Source organism: Ascaphus truei, chromosome 16 (assembly GCF_040206685.1).
Source record: "Ascaphus truei isolate aAscTru1 chromosome 16, aAscTru1.hap1, whole genome shotgun sequence".
NCBI lineage: Eukaryota > Metazoa > Chordata > Amphibia > Anura > Ascaphidae > Ascaphus > Ascaphus truei.
In genome coordinates, this window is record NC_134498.1 from 37,904,133 (window position 1) to 37,917,907 (window position 13,775).

Genomic DNA, 13,775 nt, shown 5'->3' on the forward strand with positions numbered 1-13,775 from the left:
TATCTATCTATCTATCTATCTATCTATCTATCTATCTATCTATCTATCCCATCTATCCCATCTATCTATCTATCTATCTATCTATCTATCTATCTATCTATCTATCTATCTATCTATCTATCTATCTATCTATCTATCTATCTATCTATCGATCTATCTATCGATCTATCTATCTATCTATCTATTTATCTATCTATCTATCTCTTATTAAACTTGTCCTACTCTTTAAGTTCAGCAAAAGGAGTTTAGCTAGAACATCTAGCAGCAGTGCTAGGTACTGAATCTGCAAACCGACTACACTGTAATACATTCACTCATATTTATTCACTGGTGGCTGAATAACAATACTAATACCATTTTGTTTTATATAGCGCTGACAGTGCGCGCATCACTGTACATAGATTTTTATAGGCACAAGTCTCTTCCCTAAAGAGCTTCTAATCTAATGTTGATGCCTGAGATTAAGTGAGATGCCCAATTTCACACGAACAGAGGAGGACACCTTGATTGTCAATCAGGCTTCTTTCTTTTTTAACTGGTGGAGTGCCCCAGCACAGACAGGATATGGAGTAGTGTGAAGATAAGGGGAATGGATAGTTAAACAGTCTGCATGACAAGTTCTAATTACCCACTTGACCAAAAGTGTACGCATTGCATACCTTTGCAGGCATTTCTGGCATAAACATTTATACATATACATTTGAATAAACATTTACTAATATTGGCTGCAATTTAAAGCCAATACTTACATTTCTAACCCAAAAAATTGCATTTCCATATCACAAAAAAAGCTAACTAAAAAAGAGAGGCTCAATTGAGAAAGCACACAGGAGTCTTGTAACAGGTGAGATACTCTCTTTAATAATAAAAAATAACATTGTGTGTTGCCGGCTTAGCTTGCTAAGAGTTCTACTTGTGATTTCCAAAGTGATCCTTCCTTTTCTGTTATACTGCAGCACACCAACAAAAAAAAAAAGATCTCATTACATTTTCTATGATCTGCCAAAATTCCTGCCATTGCGGGCAAGGGTCTTACAATGAAATGTATATTATTGTATTTTGAAAGAAATGGGCTTCGCTGGGCGCTGGAAACGAAGGGGTTGATTTAGGGACAGGGCCTGTGTTTTTTTTTTTTCTTTCTTACAAGGAGCCCTCAAATGTGTTTAGACCCCTGAGGCAGAAACTGGATGAAGCCTGCAGGAGCAGAATGCGGGCAACTTAAAGGGGAGACACAGGGCAGCAATGTTTACCCTTTGTTCTATGTTTTCGCAAGCAGAGGGAGTCCGGTCCGAATGAGAATGGCTGTGTGACTGCGGACTGATTGATGAATTTGCGGAGGCGTGCATTTTCAGGTGCTGCCCAGGAGAAGCAGGATGCACAGGGCTATGTTGCAGCTTCTTTGCTTCAGCAAATGTAAGGTTTGTAGGTTCAGTGCATGCGAGAAGGTCTCCTTCCGTGTTATCGCTGTTGGCAAACCTCCTATGGCACTGAAGTCACACTCCAATAGATTTTTTATTTATTTTTTTCTCCTGGAAGAGAAACCAAAATGCTCACAAAACAGCAAGTGATGCGATCAAATATGTAAGAAGAGCGATAACAACTTGGTAGCAGGAGGCCGCAAGCAATTTCCAAGATCAATAGAACCTATTATTTTAGGGATTATTTTTCACAGAAGTACCATTTAACTTTACTTTTCAGATATCTCTGTGTCTGCAGAGGCGCCGGGGAAAATAGGCCGTTCAAAATAATGCGGGTGTCAAATATAGACTCGATGTTTATAGAAATACTCCGTAGTTAGGTTTCAGACGACTTGAAACTGATATGGTCGCGTTGGTGCAAACATTAGAAATTGTATAGGTCGCACAGCTTTGTCTGTTAAGGTTGGTTGCGTTTATTTGTCACCCGGTATTCTAAACTGACCTTCCGTGTAAAAACCTTGACCATAGAAAGGCCGTCGCTCCATCATGTTTGTAGGTTAAGCTGAGCAGTCACCTACAGAGCAAAGAGCAAGATAAACCAGGCACGTCTGCCCCCCCCCCCTCACCCTCAATGGGGTCTTCAGTCCTTTTTGGAGATGTGATTTTGTATAACAAAGTTGGAAGACATTAAAAAAAAAACACATTCTTTCCCACTGCATGTGATAAACAAAATAGTGGATTTTTTTTATTTGATCGAGGGTTCCAATCATCTTTTTATTTGTCCCACGTAGTCTTGTCTAGTACGAAATATTTTCACTCGCGCACTCAAATGAGGGATGCGGCCCACAAAAAGTTGGTATTCATCCACCCTGAGGAGCAAGTTTTCACCTGCTCTGGCAGTGAAGGGGTTAGGCTAGGGGTAGCCAACTCCAGTCTTCAAGAGCTAACAGCAGGTCAGGTTTTCAGGATATCCCTGCTTCAGCACAGGTGGCTCAACCACTGATTGAGTCACCTGTGCTGAAGCAGGGATATCCTGAAAACCTGACCTGCTGGTAGCTCTTGAGGACTGGAGTTGGCTACCCCTGGGTTAGGCAATTGTCATGGCTTTGGGTCTTTTTTTTTTTGTCTATTTAAACATGGAAACACCATGCTGAGTTATGAACTATCGTCATCGACATATCGTCATCGTTGACATGAGTCCGAAGACTAGCTCTACCTAGGTAAATGTGACATGTTAAATTAAAGGTATCCAAAAACAAAAAAGGCAACGTATATGCGTCTTTTCCATTTTATTTGCTTCGATGTTAGTGTCCGAAACCAATGTCCGTGCATAAAAGTCAAAAGCCCGCAAAACGCAAGCAATATTTGAGCAAGTAGGCGCTTGGGAGGGCAGTGTGCAGTATTGTTCCCTCCTGATTCACAGCCCTAAAAGTGATAGCAGAAATGCATCAAAACATGCTGCAATGTGCGGTATAAAAGCACAGCAGGACGAGCTGCTTTCAGGAAAGAGACACACTGATTGGATGGGGCTCGGCTTGACTGACAAGAGCTTAGTTTAGTGGAGAGAGAGACACGCAAGCTTTCACAGCTTGATTTCGTTTCCAAAATATATCACACTATTCTTTGAAAAGTGCCCGCATGGTACAAGAAAATAACGTTTCACGGCTTGCTTTATTCTTCGGTGTCGTTCTTTAAAATGCAGCCAAAATAAAAGGAAAAAAAAACATTCATTTTTTTTTAAATAATTGCCCAAAAATGGCACTAATTACATATTTTTTCTGCGGCACGGCGTTATTTAAATATTTAGCATTAAATATGATTAGAAAACTAATCTTCTAATTGACTCAATCCACAAATTCCTCTTTGAATTGCAGGAAGACCACGTGGGGTGGAACTTTTGAATCCATTTTAGAGTAATGATCCTTTCTTTTGGCTAATCTTAAGAGATGGATATTTGGGGGGTGGGGAATAAGTTATGCTTGCTTTGAAAATGAAAGAGTATAGTGTGGGTTTAATTATTACGTTTTGTATCACTTCTATATTTCATTTTTGCGTGTCAAAAACATGTGTTTTTCTGCATTAGCGTGTTCTGAAGTAACTGTTCCTGAAGGTCAAATGGAACATTCTATGGTGCTGTTTTATTCTCTACCCGAGAAGGATGCAGCTAATAATTGTCATGTGACACTTTGATGTAATTACTTTTTTTGGTCACCAAGCTTACAACATGTAGATATGAGGTGGGCAAATGCAGTCCTCAAGGGCCACCAACAGGTCAGGTTTTCAGGATATCCCTGCTTCAGCACAGGTGGCTCAGTCGAAGACTGCAAATAAACAAGAACTTCTGAGAAAAAGAATCCTTACTGATTGGTATAAATGTTCCTAAATTACACTTTGCTTTAATTAGGATGTCAAGGAAAAAACAAAGTGCTAACGTAAAGCCAAGTAAATGTTTTTTTTGGTCAGCAAAGAAAATAGATGAGGAAACGCCTAGTGCACCAGCACGCAAAGAACGATCAGACGTACTTTCCTGGTTTCTAATATGCCGCCCTATCTCTTTAAAGAGGTCAGCAGGTTAAGGCGAAGGTCAGGGTGTCTTAGGTGTTGAATGAGGGATAGGTTTTATGATCTGGGCTACTTTTAAACAACATAATAACAGGACTAACAGGATTAAAGTCAGACAAATACTAATTGACCGCCGATGTCAATGTGCCCTGTAACTAATTAAGGCCTTTTTACTTGGGCATCTATTAAGCAAGGACTCACGTTCGTTGACTTTAAATTGTTCAAAGAAGTGATATTTTTATTTACAAAGAAAATGGAACGGAATTGCAAATTTCTCTTTAAAATAATACCACATTTCTCTTTATCCGCTGACATAAGCTCGCAGTATTTTCCATGTTTGATGGTAAAATATATTTTGCGCCCAACAAGAACAGCAACATGCTCTGCTTTCTCCAGGGCTACAATTTTTTTGTGTAGAAAGTGTCAGCCCAAAGATTAGTTTAAGCAAAAATGATGACCCTCATTAACGATATGAATAAACACAGAGAAAGACTTAGTCCAGTGTAAGATTTTTGCTTAATCATGGTATAATAGATTTTCCAGTTCCAGAAAAGTCTGCCTAGTAACAGGCTTCAAGGGAGACCCTTTAGCTTTGAAGTGGTTAACAAAAGTTCATTACCTACAGCAGGGGGGCTCAACTCCGGTCCTCAAACCCTCCCAACAGGTCAGGATTTAAGGATATCCCAGCTTCAGCACAGGTGTGAGCCTCTGATTGAGCCACCTGTGCTGAAGCAGGGACTGATTGAGCCATATGTGCTTAAGCAGGGACTCATTGAGCCACCTGTGCTGAAGCTGGGATATCCTGAAAACCTGACCTGTTGGGGTGTGTTGAGGACTGGAGTTGAGCACCCCTGAGCTACAGTACTACCAAAGCGGCTGTGATCTCAGGGGTCCAGCAATGACAGTTTTCTAGTTTCCTTTAGTAGAGTCTCAAAGGGGGGGGGGGGGGGGGGGTATTCTCAGCATTTACAGAGGGGAAAAAGTGACTAAATTGACTAAAGTCTCCTGGTTCAAAACTGGAGCAAAAGTGTTCCACCCGCTTTACCACGGGAACGCCAGGGGCTTTTTGAACAAGACTTCTTCGCTTTGATAAGTAGGGTGCTGTTTTTTGCACTGGTTTCTACCCAAGTTTTGCCCCGTTGGGGGACTTTGGTGAAATAATAACGTAAATGTGAAGACACCTGTTTATAGTAATTAATTAACGTTTCCCGGGTTCAAAAGTGGCCAAAAACACGGCACCATATTTATCAAAGGCACGTCACTGCTCTCAATGGGGATGTTTTTCCTCAATACGTTTCGCGTTGTTTTTTTCGCCCCAGATTTGCAGCAGGAGAACTTTGGTAACGGCCCCTGTAGAACTAGGAATAAATATCACTGAACACTAACAATACGTATTTGTACATATTCAGGGGATACGTATCAGTCTCCCAGCTGCAAAATAAAATGCACCAAAGGTGCAAAATAAAAGAATTCCTCGGCTTCCTACGGGATTGTTTTCTTGATCAATCTGCTGCCTCTTATTTGCTCTAATTTTGCCACAGGAAGGCACACATCCTCCACAGAGTAAAACTTGGGACGTGTAGAAGTTGTTTTAAAAAAAAAAACAACTTTTTAGCATAATCTAAATAAGTCCCGTGCCCAAATGGTTCATGTAAGAAATATTGTTACATTTGCTATTAATAGAATCAAATGATACCGTGCCCCGCACTTAGCCAATGATTTCCCTTACGGTTATATCTGCGATATAACGCAATAACTTTGCAAGCTGTTTGGAGGAGGAATTCACTATTTCTATGTCTACTTTTATATTGGGGGCATTTATCCTTTTTTACTATGTAATTGCTATTTTTTTTTTTTTAATTGTCTGCGTGCTTGCATTGAAAGGTGATATGCAGACTATTAACAACCTTGGACATAAAATACAAATAATATAACATAGAAATGATCTATGCAGATGGTGTCTAAAACATAATGTTGATTTATTGATTATATAATTTATACTGTTCTATGCACCCTTCTAACTACAATCATTTAAATGCAATTATTATAATATGCTAGTTTTTATGGCGCTTTTAAGTGCATAATTTAAATTGATACCCTGTTAATATTTGACACACTAATATTGTTCATCTAATCACCTAGCTTTGTTATGTAAATCTCTCACACAGATTATGGGAATTAATAACAATATTTATAACCTGAAATGGCTTTTCAAAAGTTTCTTAATGTAGATTATGGGTTTTTTCCCATACAGTTTGACTCCTGAGGTTCTGTGCCTCTTATGAGCTAGAATTGTTTTGTATCAGTGAGCCAAGTAATAAAACAATATTACATTTTATTATCATTGTAAACATTATCTCTGTTTTTAAACTTTGAGGGAATACATGCATTTGTAGTAATATTTGGGAAGAATCTATAATTTGTCATAAAAAGTTACATTGGTGAAAAAAAGCTTTTAATGTGACAGCCACAATGTCCTCAAAATGTAATTGTTTGAGCAAACTGCTGTGAAGGTTTTGATTGATATACCTAATGACAGAAATAGCCTTAGAAATGTTGTATTATGTGGCCTGTACATATAAACAGAGATGTACAAATAAGAACAAACTCGGTTGGCTAACGGTTTCCTAACAATGGGAAACATGAATAGGATCAATTTTTTCTACCCGACAATGAAGCCAGAAAAGTACCCTACCCATGAAAGAGCAGCATAGGTTTTACTGGCACGAAAACCAAGACTCCAGAACAAGTCTGTACTTCACTTGCTGGAGTCTGTTTTTCTTCTGGGATTTCAAGCTTTCAAGCGCACAAACAGGCGGCTTACCACATGGTCCAAAGGAGACCTTGATTACTCATGGGGCCCACGAGATTGCCCATGTATGAGAGGCTCGCTGTAACTTTGGACCAGAAACCACCCATATGGAGTGGATAATATGAAGTATGATACTGAAGAATTATGATTTGACTTGACGTGATTTTGAAGAGGCGAGAGCATGCTGTATTTTTGAATTGCTTTGTCCAGAGTCAATCACTTTCCAGACACTGATAACCAAAAAAAGGTGTCAATGAACACAGAAAAGTCTTATGAACCAGTCAACACTTCATCATTTAGATGAAACATCAAATACCTAGAATCTGATGCATTAGAGGAGGAATAGTAGAACAGTACAATTGGGAAGATTTCAACTGGTGCCTAAACAAAGACAAACAACGTCTGTATGGACAGCAACCTTCCTCAGTCCGAAAAACATTGCAATAAATGTGAATTTGAATGAGATATTGTCACGACTTCTATCTAGCCCTAGTAATAAAATAATTCACAAGTAACTCACACTTTGTGTACAAAAAATACTGCAACAGAGACCCCCTTAAGGAGAACCCCTTCATCAAACATAATCTAGCATAATCAACTATTGTTTAATATTGGATGCAAATTGAGGAAAGTAAACATCAATAACAAGATGAGATCATTATCTATGATGATTTCTTTTATAGAGATGTTTAGGAATGGGTTTCTACCAAGTTTTAATTTAGAAAGCCTTAGATCTGTTATTCTGCATCTAAAGTTAAGTTAAGGAGCTGCGGGTATTAATTGTTACCTACACCAGATTACTTTGTTTATAGTTAAGCAATATGTGAAGAGAAAATGTAAATGTCATTAGTTAGGTTAATAGATGGTATTTTAAAATATTCTGCTAAAATCACAATATATATATATATATATATATATAGTTTTCCTGGTATACTACAAATGTAAATCTCAAACACATTTTTTGATTGTTTAGTGAAAAATAAATGAAGACACGGACACAGATAAATAAATTGCTTATCTTTGTTTCACACTTTTTTTTAACACATTAAAAATATTTATCCATGTAAACAGAACATATAACATAAGTAGCTATTTTGATGTGTGTTTGCAAGTTATGCAGTTAGTCTTTGAACAGCTGTAAAAGATAGTAACATGTATCAATCGTAATGCACAAAATATACTTGTTGTGATCTCAGACAATGTGGTAATCATTTGTTGACTCTATATATATATATATATATATATATATATATATATATATATATACATACACACACACACACACTACATACACAAATATATTATATTTCAGTTGCTCACATCTTTTGCATTCTGATCTTGATTTTTTACTGTCAGGATTTTTAAATGAATGTATTTCAGCTCTAAGGAAGAAGATCGAAAATGTCTACCCGACAACATTGACAAATGAAAAGCATCCTTGTACGTTTGGGCGACGAAGCTAAAATCAAGATTAAATTGGGCAAAACACACTGTTTTGATCACTGCAACGTCCAAAAATCCCAATTCAAGCATGTAATGAAGAAAGAGTGTGAAATAATTATGCAATTACAAAATAATTGTGCTTGTGAATAGATATGTAAAATGGTATATATATATATTTATATATATATATATATATATTATTATACACACACACACACACACACACACACACACACACACACACACACACACACACACACACACACACACACACACACACACACACACATATATAAATATGTGTGCAGAAGAGTGAGTAGAAACAGAAATATTTTCAAAATCTCTGATTGTTTTAGGAATAATATTAGATTGTATTTGGTATTTCAAATAATATAATCTTAATTAAGGCACTATAATATATATAGATAGATGTGTGTGTGTGTGTGTGTGTGTGTGTGTGTGTATATATATATATATATATATATATATATATATATATATATATATATATATATATATATATAATTCTGGGTCTATATATCAAAGTCCCCCTCATGCAAAACTGGTGTAATACTGGTACAAAAATCAGCTGTATATAAGTGCCAGTTGGATATAACGAAGATGTTGGTTTTACACCAATATTCCTCCAGTTTTGTAGTCTGTGGTAAAGGACCTCAGCTTCTTAATAGATGTGATGGAAGTTAACGAGTATGAGCCATAGAAAATGATTAAAGCCATAGTCATTGAGTGCATTAGCGTGTGCCAAGTTACTGCTGATCTCAGTGGATAGTGTAGGTATACGGAGACTGCAGACTTGCTCGGCTCTCATATCTTCAAGTAGTTGGAGGCTTGTGCTTTCCCCTCAGGGCGCAGTCACGCTGAAAGGGTCAATAAACTGTGTGTCCCCCGCAAAAGGAGAAGCACAATAAAACCACCCTCTAGGTCACAGGTCGCCTCGTCACTGATTGAGATATTCTCCACTTTCTTTTACTCTTCAGCTAAAGTTACCACACACAGAAGAAACATCTAAACAAGAAAGGACCAGGCTTTTTGAGCTTGGTGTTTACTGCAGAGTAGATTGTGTGGAAGCCATGTGAGCCCCCGGTGCAAGTCTGGAATAATAATCACGTTCTCCAGTCAAATGAAATCGTTTTTTCCCCCCCTTTGACCACCCTAAACCTTTTCTAGACCTTAAAATGCTAGATAGGCTTAATATGCTGGCTACATTTCTCTTGTACTTGGAATGTGGATGAGGAGGATATATATATATATATATATATATATATATATATATATATATATATGAAAAGAATCTCCCCCCGGCCTTTGTGCCAGGATTACGTGCCTTAAAGACAAAGCACATTAGGTGGATTTAAAATGTTTAGCAGGCAGAAGCATAAGCCTTTAATATTCAAGCTAATATGATTCTGACTCTGCTATCTACTAATAAAATAGCTACATCGTCACCATTCAACCCAATCATGACACATGGAGGGGAAAAGAATTGTAGATACAAATATATGGTGGGTTGTTTTTTTTTTAAAGCTATTTTAGTTCAGTGTAATTAATGTCCATATTCTAGATATTGTAAGCATGGAAACTAGATCTTAAAATATCAACCGCAGAAAGACAGCAGATGTATGAGACATGACTAGTATTTGCTTTAACCAAACAAATCCTTCCGTTCGCCAGAAAAGAGGCCATATTGTCAAATCAGCTACATATTGTACTTTCACTGGGTTGGCGTTTTTCATTGTTCCACAGGCAGAAATGTTCCCCCTCTAGAAAACAGAATGAGTTTATTTTTGTGATTGTGAATCGCAACCTCTCAGTGATGTGATTTATAGCTGCAATTGATAGCCTTTTGATAAGTATTTTGCGGAGCCTCTTGTAGTCTGTCTTTTAATTTAATAACAATACAGAGATTGCTTTCACACTAATCACGTTGACTATGGGGCTGACATATTCATCATCGTCTTCCATTTGGCTTGAAAGAACTTTAATTTCTACGTGGTCATTTGTAACTCTTCTTCATTGTAGGAGGCCTGTCTTATGTACAGTTAATAACTCGTACGCGTCTATTTCTTCCACCACAAATAAACTGTCCCCAAGAAAGTGAATGAGCGTTGGCTATCATGAATAAGTGTCGACATTCTCAAAAGAATTCCCTGATTTCTTTGTAAGACGTTGTTGCACTTTGATTTCGTCAGCTAAGAAGTCAATCCTTTCTTTTTCTTTTCCCATCCAAGGCCCTGTTTACTTCAATGCATCCCTACGAAGTTCAAGTGTACATGTGATTACACTGCATTGATTGACAGTAACAATGAAAATGTCTCATTTGCCCTTAGTTTGCCTTTAATTATTCCACTACTACGATATGTTTACGAATGCAAAGGCCATAGCAAAGTCTACTTTTCGTGTATTAAGCACAACAATTTGTTGACAGTAAGTGAAACTTTTAAAAATGCATCTTGGTTCATATAAAAGAGGTCAGAAATTGCAGCAATAATTTAGGCAACGTAAAGAAGCTAACGCTTCACAAACGTTCAAACACGACTTGAGAACATCAGCAGCCCCACCAAAAATAAAGAAAGAACTTGTCGTTTCATATTTCATTCATGCTGCACAGTTTTGGGGGCCAAATCTCAGGAACGTCCTTTTTTTAACGGCAGTTTTACAATATTGTCAAAGCCATCGTATTTCTTCTTTCAATTTGTGCATCTGCTTAACTATTTTTTACACTGCAAATAATTCTGCTAGCAATGTATTTTTATTTTTGTATACAACAAATTCATCCAAACTGTTGAAATATGTATATTACCAAAAAACATACAGATTGAAAGGATTCTTATCAACATCCAAAAAATGATCACAAACGTTTATAGGTATAAAAATGTTTGCGCCATGCCCAACTGAAAATAATAATTTGTATGGGAAATATCTGTTTTGACATATTACGCAGAATATCCCAATGATGTCTCTGTTGTGTGTAAATATTACACTTAACACTGTCATGATTATTCTATTGTGTGCAAGTGTACATGCATATTAGCATATTCTAAAGAAGTGAAGGAAAAGCTACATGCACTTGTGACTTATTGCCAAAAAGACATCAATTATATTCTCAGAATACACATTTCAGGATAGGAAATAGATTCAATATTATTGTAAAAAAAATAAAAATAAAATCAGATTATTAAATGTATCTAGCTGCATTCAGTATTGTTGACATATACAGTACATAAGTTTGCAAAAAGTTAAATGTAGCAATGTGGTGTAAATTATTTGCTGTTTGGAACTGCAGTGTAAAGTGTGCCATGACTTGCAATAAATTTAATTTCTTAATTATTACCCCTCATAAAAAAACATATCCCCCCCCTCCCCGATTGCTGTTTATTTCCTCGTAGAAGCAGCTTTGCCACAAGTAAACACCATTTTTTTTCTGGTGCCAAACTTTTAGAATTTCTTGAAGACAAGTGTGACTCATGTGGATGCGTTGAAAGGTTTGCTATAAAAGTTTAGACGTCTAACTTTGTTATACTGTGAAGTTGGCATTTTATTTTCAAAAGAGTGTTTATTTTTACAGCCAAGTACTTCACACATCTGGATGGATTTAACCCTCAAAAAATAAGACACTGGAACTAAAAACATAGTGTCCCAGAACACAACCAACTTCAGCCAAAGTTTTCTTTCATATAAAAGAGAAATGCTTTATTATAATGTGTCAACTAAAAAAAAACACCAGAGAAGACTACTGCTGAGGTCTCCTGAAAAGCAAAGGTCATTTATCCATATCATCTAGAGGTCGGCAACTTCATAGAACATTTCACAACAGTATTCGCAGTTGATGATCTAATTAAATTATGCCTTTTTGTCACAGAAACAACAGAGCATATGCCTGAGCTAATGAATTATCTTATTGGGACCATATAGAGTGTACACAGGCAAATAAACAGGTAACCAAGATCAGCAATTTGCTTGAAATAGGCCAATAAACTACTGAAAGGGAATACGTTTGAAAAACTTTTCTGACACCTATGAAAGAACAAGATAATCACCATAAACCTTTGCTGCTTTCTATAGGAGCCTCTGTGACTAGGAGGGCATTTGAAATGTACTGCATTCACCAAAGGAACATCAAAGCATTAATACTGCACTGGTCTTAAGCTTTGCGTTCTTCCATCAAATAAAACCTAACCCGTTTCCCAGGCACGCCAGCAGAACATCCAAGCTTCCCCTTCCAGCATTCAACGCTGGATCACTGGTCATCCCAACTTTTTCTCCCCACTTGGATACACAATGTGGCCACGCTGCATTCATTATAAACAAGATCAGTTATGTCAAATGTATGGTAAACTAGATAAAAAAAATATATATACATATATATGCTGCAGAATTTAAAATGCAATAATTTAAGGACAAGAGTGACTCACCTTTCAACTTTTAGTGTGTTCTTGGTGGAGGGGTAGCATGAATTTTGATTGGTTTTGATGGAAGATGGTATTACTGCTGAAGCTGATTTTATAGGGGTGGAGATTTTTTTTTTTTTTTTTTGCAAAACTCTAAAATAAAGAATGTGTCTTTCCTGGGGCTGATTGGGGGATAGGTTGTGAAAGGACTGCAGTTATAAAGCACTGCTTGAAGCAGTCTCTCAATGCGTCTCTGAACTTGATCAGATTTTATGTTTCCTGCAGAGAGACAGCGGCAATCCTGTGAAAGTGGCTCAATAGACAGACTTTTGGGCTCAGCAAATCTCAGGATATTACAATTACGGCCATCTTTCTTTCTGCCCTTTTATTCCCAATCTTACTCCCTATAGTTCTTTGCAAATGCTTTCCCATACAGAAAAGAGCTGGATTTATAGAGCTGTCTAAATGTGATCATCATTGTTAGACAAATGCTGCATTTCCCCCAAATCCTTTTTCTCTCTGTATTAGTGCAACTATCTATGTAAGGCTATATGAAGAAGGTATTGTGCATGTGTGTGCGTTTTTCGTCATATAACTACACAGTGAGGTTTCAAATTCTAACTCAGAAAACAAACATAACAAGGATTCCCCCTGCACATTCCTTTTCTTTTAAGCGTACCAATCAATCTAACTATTTTTTTCTTCTTTTATCTTCTTAATAAGAAATGGGCCAGGCTTTGAAAACCAAGACTAATATATTGAACTTCCTCAAGAGCAGCTTAAAAAGAACGTTCCATTCTAAATGTATCCGTACAACATTTGTGAACACTGTTCACGTTGGTCCCAAAAAAAAATAATATTAAAAGCTACAGAAATATCAAGTTTTCTTCCAGAATAATGTAGCTGGCGGGAGATCTGCAGTAATCCAAGGGGGGAAAGAAACAGAAGATTTGAAAGGACAGTTTGTTCTCTTTTATATGATCAAATCAACGGTAAAAAAAAGCAGCACAGTACTTAACCCTATAAACTGTGTCCACGTTAAATACGGATGGAGAAAATAAACAGTTACAAGAAAGATAATGTTTAAAAGGATTGGGGATACAGAGCTGGAGACTACACACATATATTTGC

General features: G+C 37.0%; 1 long non-coding RNA gene across 1 annotated transcript in view; it reads left to right on the top strand.

Moving 5' to 3' along the window:
* The window catches only part of LOC142467486 (uncharacterized), a 56,876-nt gene extending 48,540 nt beyond the window's left edge, over nucleotides 1–8,336 (top strand). The window contains exon 4 of the long non-coding RNA XR_012788401.1: nucleotides 8,173–8,336. This is a non-coding gene — a long non-coding RNA (uncharacterized LOC142467486). The remainder of the gene's footprint in view (nucleotides 1–8,172) is intronic.
* Nucleotides 8,337–13,775: the final 5,439 nt, after the last annotated feature.